Source organism: Pelodiscus sinensis, chromosome 4 (assembly GCF_049634645.1).
Source record: "Pelodiscus sinensis isolate JC-2024 chromosome 4, ASM4963464v1, whole genome shotgun sequence".
In the NCBI taxonomy this organism is placed as follows: domain Eukaryota; kingdom Metazoa; phylum Chordata; order Testudines; family Trionychidae; genus Pelodiscus; species Pelodiscus sinensis.
Window position 1 is genome coordinate 95416940 of NC_134714.1, and position 8874 is coordinate 95425813.

Consider the following 8874-nt stretch of genomic DNA (forward strand, 5'->3'; position numbering starts at 1 on the left):
TGCATAGAAAGAGCATGATTTGAGTCCAAAAACCAGTTAAAAAAGAGTTACTCTCTCTCCTCCTCCTCTTTATAAATGAAAGTTTAACTTTGAACAGATAATTGTTTATGGAAAAGTGCTGCCAATAAGACTGTCTGTGAGCAATCATGCTCACTTAACTGTGCCATGCTGTCTGATACACAAAGTTCTAAGCTTTCACAAAATAAACATTTGTAAAATACATACAAGACTTTTCTATGTATTTATTTTCTCAAACACATTGTAAGGCTAAGTGTGGTAGTGTGGACATTTGAGTTAGTGCTGTTTATTTAACACAGCCAGATCCAGCTGCCTTTAGAGAATATTATATCTGGATCCTTTCCGAAGTACAACAATTGACCCACGACAGTTAATTTATAAGTCTAAAAATAGATATACCTTCTGTTTTGTGTAAGAAGCTATCTTTGTACCATTAGGGATGTTTGTGGAATCTATAGAACATTGTCAAGCCATGGCTGGCTCTCCATCCCTGTTTGTAAAGAGAACTAGAGCTCACATAACAGCTCTATATATCAATGAGCTGAGACAACAGGACTCTTAAAACTCACTAAATTCCAGCCACTCCCTTCTCCATGGAAAAACTGACTCTGTCTGCTTGTATGTTTATGAAGAGTGAGGCAAAAAAGATTTTTATAATGGAATTCCCAAGGGAGTGGGAAAATTCAGTAGAAAGTAGACGATGGTTAAGAGAAAGCTACTGCAGGAATGTTTTGAATTTATCGAGATGGGTAAATTCTGATCACACATGCAATACACTTTTTTTTAGACGTGCGAGAGATGTATCATCATCATGAACATTATTTCTGCAGCTGATCTAGGTTGGCATCCCATGGTGTCAATCTCCGTGCAAACATATTGCAGACGGCAGGCCTTACCACAAACCACTTACAGTAAAAATAAGAGATGAAACTGGTGGAAATAATAAACAAACAAGTGGGCAGAAAGGAGATTGGGGTGACAACAAACACACTTTTGAGTACAGCCACCAAGCCTTGTTCCACAAATAAAGGAAGCAACTGCACTTCTTAGGTAAGTCACTGCAGGAAGCTATTTAAATAAAAGAGGACAAAATCCTTATGCACAATGGGTCAAATTCTGCAGTCTTTGCTCAGCCAAAACTCCCACTGAGTTCAATAAGAATTTTTATTGACTAAAGATTGAAAGATTTGCATCAACAATTATTTTCCATTAATGCAAACTTTCAGAAAGTTACCATGCAGTATGCAGGCAAATGTAAATGTGCTTATCCAGCATACTGATTCATATAGAAGATACTGTATTCAGTAAGATGAACCTAAATTCTGTGCCAAGGTCTTACTTTGGATTCTGCATACAGGAAACTGAATTTGCTACAGAAGCTTCTTTTATATTAAAAAATTACATAGATTATATTGAATTAAATGTAAAATGAATAATGCAATCACTTGGGCACCACTCGTGTTATTTAATGTGGTATTGAATTCAGGATACTTTGTGCTGTGCCTGCATTTTCAGGGGGAAACTCATTTTTGCAAAGGCAATACATGCTTCCATTGTAGGAACTGTCAGGCAAAAAAAGTGGCAGGTGCCAACTGGTAGACAGAAGTCAGTTGGATCTTTTGACATCTTGGGAGAAGGTGGCAAATTGGAATTGTGACATAAGCACGATAAGTAGATGTTTCTGCTAAAATGATCAGCAATTACAGATAAAAATGCTGGTGTTTAGTCCGTATTCCTGAAATTGGATGGGTGGCCTGGGCTGATCTCACTGAAGATCTGGGGCCTGAAATAGTCATGTGTTAATTTCAGAAGTCTGAAATTATTGCAATTAACAGGGCAAGTCAGATCGTAATGGAACTAGTGCTGCAAACTCAAGGAGGCAACACTACATCAGATCATGTGTTCAACTTCTCTGTAAAGAGGGCTGTCTCTCTCTGGCTGCCTCCCTCTTTCTCCTTATATTCACAGCTATCCATAGATATTAGAAAGCTTTGTTTCTGGGACCCAGATCTGCAGCAAGGAATTAACAGGGGGTGGAATCAATAGCAAATTCTGCAGCTACAGAATTGCTAAATGCATTGAGCACCAACCATTGATCTCTAAGGGTATGTCTACACTACAACGTTAATTCGAACTAACTTAGTTCGAATTAGTTAATTCGAACTAAGTTAATTCGAACTAACGGATCCAGACTAAAAACCTAGTTCAAATTAGCGTTTTGCTAATTCGAATTAGCATGTCCACATTAAGTGGACCCTGAACCAGGGTTAAGGATGGCCGGAAGCTGTGCCGGCAGGGCATCAGAGGAGAACTTAGAGCGTGGAGATGCTGTCTCAGGCTAGCCGAGGGCTGTGCTTAAAGGGACCCGACCCCCACCCCGGACAGACAGTTCTCAGGGGTGCCCCGCTTGCAAAGCAGTCCTGGCTTGGAGTGCCCTGAGTGCCCACACTGGGCACATTACAGCACTCGGCCATCAGACCGGCTGCACTTGCCGCAGGCTGCCATCTGGGGAGAGGGGGCAATTGGGGGGCTGCAGGAGAGCTTCCACCCCCAGAAGCCCGCGGAGCCAGCCCAGTCCTCCCCATCGGGGTCTCGTACCCCATTCCTCCCTCACCTCCTTCCACTTACCCTTCCCTAGCCCCCCTTCCTGATGTACAAAATAAAGAAAACGTGTGGTCAAAAATAGAATCTCTCTTTATTGAACAAAACTCGGGGAGACTGGGAAAAGGAGGTGGGAGAGGGGAAAAGAGAGGCTGGGAGAGGGGAGGGCAACTACAATGATGAGGGGTTTGGAACAGGTCCCATATGAAGAGAGGCTAAAGAGACTGGGACTTTTCAGCTTAGAAAAGAGGAGACTGAGGGGGGATATGATAGAGGTCTATAAAAGCATGAGTGGTGTGGAGAGGGTGCATCAAAAAAAGTTCTTCATTAGTTCACATAATAGAAGGACTAGAGGACACCAAAGGAAAGGAATGGGTAGTAGGCTTCAAACTAGTAAGAGAAAGTTGTTCTTCACAAAGCAAAGAGTCAACCTGTGGCACTCCTTGCTGCAGGAGGCTGTGAAGGATAGAACTAGAACAGAGTTTAAAGAGAAGTGAGATAAAGTGAAGGAGGTTGGGTCCATGGAGTGCTATTAGCCAGGGGGTAGGAGTGGTGTCCCTTCCCAAAGTTTGTGGAAGGCTGGAGAAGGATGGCACGAGACAAATGGCTTGGTCACTGTTTTTGGTCCATCCCCTCCAGGGTCCCTAGGGTTGGCTGCTGTCGGCAGACAGGCTACTGGGCTAGATGGACCTTTGGTCTGACCCAGTACGGCCATTGTAAGCTCAGGGCTCAGGGTCGGGGGTCTCAGTGGACCCCCTTGATTTTCATGCACACCTGCTCCTTGGTGGCCAGGCTGGCAGCTCTCCTGCCCAAGCCGGCCACTTTCCTGTGCCTAGTGCGGAGATCGTGGACGAGGTCCACGATGTCCGCACTAGACCAGGCGGGTGCCCGCCTCTTGCGGTCCCGGGCAAGCTCCCGGGAGCCGCCAGCCTGGTCCCGGGAAGAGGGGGAGGGCTGGGGGGCATCGGGTGGCTGGCTCGAGCCGTTCCAGGTGCAGGGTCTGCTGGCTGGGTGCTGGCAGGCTTGCACCTGGCACGGGCATCGAAGCGAGCCCGTGCCCCTTTAAGGGGTCCGGGGCCGGGAGGAGGGCAGTAGCGTTTCCCTGGTGTTGGCCAGAGTGGCCACCAGGGAAAGCTGGGGAGGGCTAGCCTCCCATTAGTTCGAATTAAGGGGCTACACACCCCTTAATTCGAACTAGTAAGTTCGAATTAGGCGTTAGTCCTCGTAGAATGAGGTTTACTTAGTTCGAACTAACGGAGCGCTAGTGTAGTGCATATCAAAGTTAATTCGAACTAACGTCCATTAGTTCAAATTAACTTTGTAGTGTAGACATACCCTGAGTGCTTTAGGATAGGGGAAAATCAACCTTTCTAATTTTAATGATTAAAATAATTAAAGTATGTTCCCTATAAGGCATGAAAGAGAACAAGAAAGAGAGGGATGTTTTTCTCTGTTTTATTCACTGATCACAAGCTTGTATGATCTTAGAGTGCACTGAATAGTTCTGCTGATAATTATTGTAGTTCAGTATATACAGATAAGAACATGGTCTGATGTTTACAAATGTTGGCTTCCTGCAAAGGCAGACATTTGGTCATTATCATTGAAGTGATCTCTTTTCCTATTTTAATGAATAGGAATTACATGAATTTTTTTAAATAAAAGTGCTCGTTACTGTATGTGTTGCCTTGGGGAACTCTAGTCCTATGGCTGAAATAGCAACAGTCAAGTTTAAACAAATAGAAACAAGGATTGTAGCACAAAATAAAACTTCAGGCTGACCGCATTTCATGCTCTCATAATGTGTGAGTCTAACTGCAAGGATATCACTTGGAGGGATTACTAAAACAACCGGTCAGACCCTTTAGGGTTTTGTCATGAAGCTAAATAAAAACAACAAACCTACAGTAAATAGCTGAATCCTGGTCAGGGGTATATCTAGGTAAGCACTGTAAATGGATCTCACCCCCGCCCTCCGCCGCCGCTGCCCCATGCTCATTGAAGTTAATAGTAAAGCTCCCCTTGACTTCATAATCAAGGTGCACAATCAAGCACTAAATAAATTATCAATAAGAAGTAGAACTCCTTGCCAGAGGATGTTGTGAAGACCCGGACTTTATCAGGATTCAAAAAAGAACTAGATACATTCATGGAGGTTAGGTCCATCCATAGCTATTAGCCAGGATGAGTGGGAATGGTGTGCCTAGCCTCTGTTTGTCAGAGGCTTTAAATGGGTGACAGGAGAGGATCACGTGATGATTACCTGTTCTGTTCACTCCCTCTGGGGCATCTGGTATTGGCTACTGTCAGCAGACAGGATACTGGGCTAGATGGACCTTTGGTCTGACCCAGTATGGCCGTTCTTAGGACTTGCTATTTGTAGTAAGATGAAGGCCTAAAACATAAGCGCATGCAGCACAGGCCTGGTTTGAGGCCTGAGGCCTTGGTAACAATAGGCAAAACATGGCTAACGTAAAGCAAAGCTAAGCTATGAGCAAGAGGCAGGCCCTTGCTCACAGAATTTGGCAAAGCTGAGAGCGCAAAACATTAATTGGTGCTAGGTATGGACTGCAGAGCAATAATTTATACTGGTCATAAGCTGAAATCACCTGGTACCACCAGCTCATTAAAAAAGACCTTGGTACCCACTCCTCACAGATACAGACCCAAGTTCATGACAGCATGATGGATAGAGATGATCTAATCAAACCACAAGGTACAGGTGGTATCTAAGTAGTGTCAGTGGGTGGTAACCTGACGTCAGAGGGTGGCAACCTGATATGTAAGCAGTGAGGTGTGACTTGTTGTACCTGTGTATAAGGTGGTGTCTTGGGGGGACAACTTTTAAATGACCTAGGGGGCAGTGGGACCTCCCACTGATTGAGTCATTCCATTGTGGCAAGTACATATACGTAGAGGTTCAATAGCATCTACTAACAGCAATGACTCTACTTCGCTCTACAGTAAACCTGGCCTGGCACCTTTGATCCTTATCTGGTTTGTGGTCTTTTGGGGGCTCTCTTGGGGTCTGCTGTGGAGACTAAGTGCATGAGTCGACATGGCACACATCACTGAGCACACGCACAAGCAGACTCCTGGTTATCATCATCAAAGGAGCCAGAGACCTGTGAAGACACCTCGGCAGTAAATCCCAACCGGTCCCTGAATAACTACACTATTGTTCTCTAACGTTCATATCTCATATACAGATATATGCATATCCTCCTGTTTGGCTGAAAATACTAAAGCTCACACAAATATAACATTTGACTGGCTTGCTGTTCTTCATCCAGTGCATAAAACAATGGTATTGTTTGAGTAGCAACTTTGTTAGTCTTGGAGTATTTTGGAGATGATGCTCTAAGACTCCCTGCCTTGCAGCCTATTTTATAGATGTGACTTATGCTCCTGGCTTCAAGATTCAGATAAAAAATACAAATTAATATCAACTATTTGATTTTTTTCACCTGAGACTTCTGTATTATTTTCTCCATAGTCTGAAGAACTAAGGCCGCATCTCTACTTATCCACAGATCAACACACTGGAGATCGATCGCCTGGCATTCGATATAGCAGGTCTAGTAAAGACCCACTAAATTGAACACTGAGGGCACCCCATTGATGTCAGTACGCCTACTCCTCGTGAGGAGTAAGGGAAGTTGATGGGAGTGTATCTCCCATAAAAATCCTGCTGTGGGAATGCAATTAATGTAGCAGGAGTTACATATCTTAATTTGCACTTATCCCTTAGTGTAGACCTCACCTAAGATCCAGATAAACTTGCTAAAATTCATACCTTACCCCATGACTAATCCCACTGAAATTAGTGGACCAATTTGTACAGTAAGGTGCTAATCAATGGGATTAAGGCAATCAGAATCTAGTCCTAAAGGTGAAATTCACCTTTGTGAATGGGCCTTGTGCAAGTTATCTGCACAGGAATGAATTTTACTCTAAATTATGATACCGATCAAACCGGTCCATCTGTTTAGTCCTGACAAATAATAACACTGACCAAACTAGATGCAAGAAGAATAGACATTAAAGACAACCAGTACCAATCCAACACTCAGGACATCTTACATAGGGTTAAGCCTAAATACAATTTTTCGGTTCCATCCAGCCTTTACCCAGAGGCTATGGTTTAATTAAGTTACCCTTGAGCTGAATTTGGCCTTTACTTTAAGTAACTGTATAATTAACTGTTCAAGTAATCAGTACCTCAAACACAGAACAGAAACAACCAAAATATATTTAATCAGAACAAACCTACATTACTTCTAACATGAATGGAAAAATATTGAAGCAGCTACAGATTAATACTTTCCTTTGAAATTCTAAGAGACTGACTGCACCATTCTATATGACTTACTCTAACCCTTTCTGACATACATGTATTATCACTTCTTATTTGCATGGGATGGCACTACACAGAGGCCCCAACCAACCTTGGGGCCCCATATGCTCAACACATGGCAAACTTAAAGAAAAAGGCAGCCCCGATCCCCAAAAGCTTCTTACTCTAAGGGTATGTCTACTAATGTATGCATACCGAACTTGCTAACGAAGCCCGGGAAATTCAAATCCCGGGCTTCATTAGCAAGTTCGGTATGCATATATTACCCCCCTAGTTCGGACTAGGGGGGTAGTGTAGACATACCCGGATAGAACAAAACTCAGCATGTGGAGGGAAAGGAACTATCACCCCCCCCCCCACACACACACACACCATTTTATAGATAGAGAAATGAAACAGACACATTAAGGGTGCATCTACTCCGCACCCTTACCGCAAAATAAGCAATTTTGTAGCTTATTTCAAGGTAATATCAAAATAGTTCCAGACACCCTGTGAGCCAGAGCAAAGGGTCCTTTGTTTCAGCCGCCTGGGGCTGTGTGCCCTGGACTGGCAGTTCACATGCACCCACGGGCACAGGTTGTTACATGATCCACAGGTCAAGAAAGCTGAGCGAGACATGCTCAGCCACCCACCCCCTCCACCAGTGTGAGCCTAGGGAAAGTAATGGCACTCACCCGAGGGACCTTCGCTGGCTTCGGACAAAGCCTGAGAGACATCCTGGGTGGGGGATACTGGCTCCAGAGCAAGGATAGCCCCACTGGTTGGTGGGCATTAAGATGGTGCTGGCCGCGTCCAGCTCCACCTCTTCCTCCTCCTCTGCACAAGCCCTGCCCCCGGGATGCTAATGATGGACCTCTCCAGCCCAGAGTCCACAACAAGGGAAGGGGAAGGGACTGACCCATCCCCCAGGATGAGGTGGAGCTGGTCATAATAAGGGTAGGTCTGCGGTGCCACCCCGGAATGAGAGCGGCACTCCCTGGCTTAAGCCTAGGCCTGCCTGAGCTCATTGATCTTCATGAACACCAGCTCCTGGGTGAGTAAGGCACCTGTGGGAAGCCCTGAAGGCCACTTATTTCATAATAACCACAACTACACTGTCTACACACACACTATACCAAAATAGCTATTTTGATATAGGCATTATTCCTCGTGAAATGAGGTTTACAGAATTCGGAATAAGATGCTTGTTATTTCCATATTATTTCAAGATAACAGGCTTGCTGTGTAAATGCTCACATAGTTATTTAGAAATAATGGTGCTGTGTAGATGTGTCCACGGTGAGTCTCTGGAACACACAGGAATTGAATCGAGAGCCAGCATAGCCCACTTCAGTGCATTAACCACAAGGCCATCTCCTTTTCTCGATAGAAATCTCTCTCTTACTCCATGCATACACATGGGAACTACTGATTCTCCTCCTAGGTCCACCGGTCCTTCTCATTTCTCTAGCTTCCAGGAGTAACTGCTAACCTTACTGATTTCCCCCTACCACCACCACTAATCACATTCTGGAGTGCACTCTGCATGGTGCACGTCTTATGAATGAACTGCCCAGGATGGTATGAGTGCATATAGTGTAATCTATTTCCACCCATTATCTCACCAGGTCTATACAGATTCTATGCAAAATTTCTCACATTCTAGCCATGTCTGTGCTAAATAAAAAACAAACAAGCTATAGCAATACAATGCATCTGTCACATTTTTATCAGAAAAGCTTTGGAAGTTATTTCCATTATAATTTTCTGTCTCACAGACAGTTAAAAAGTAAATTAAATGGAGAATAAATCTCAAGATTAGCTCTTTCACCCAAGAAGCTACCAAATTAATGGACTGGGCCAGTGTATTGTGAGACAAAGGGTAATGCACCATGAGTAACAACAAGATATTACAA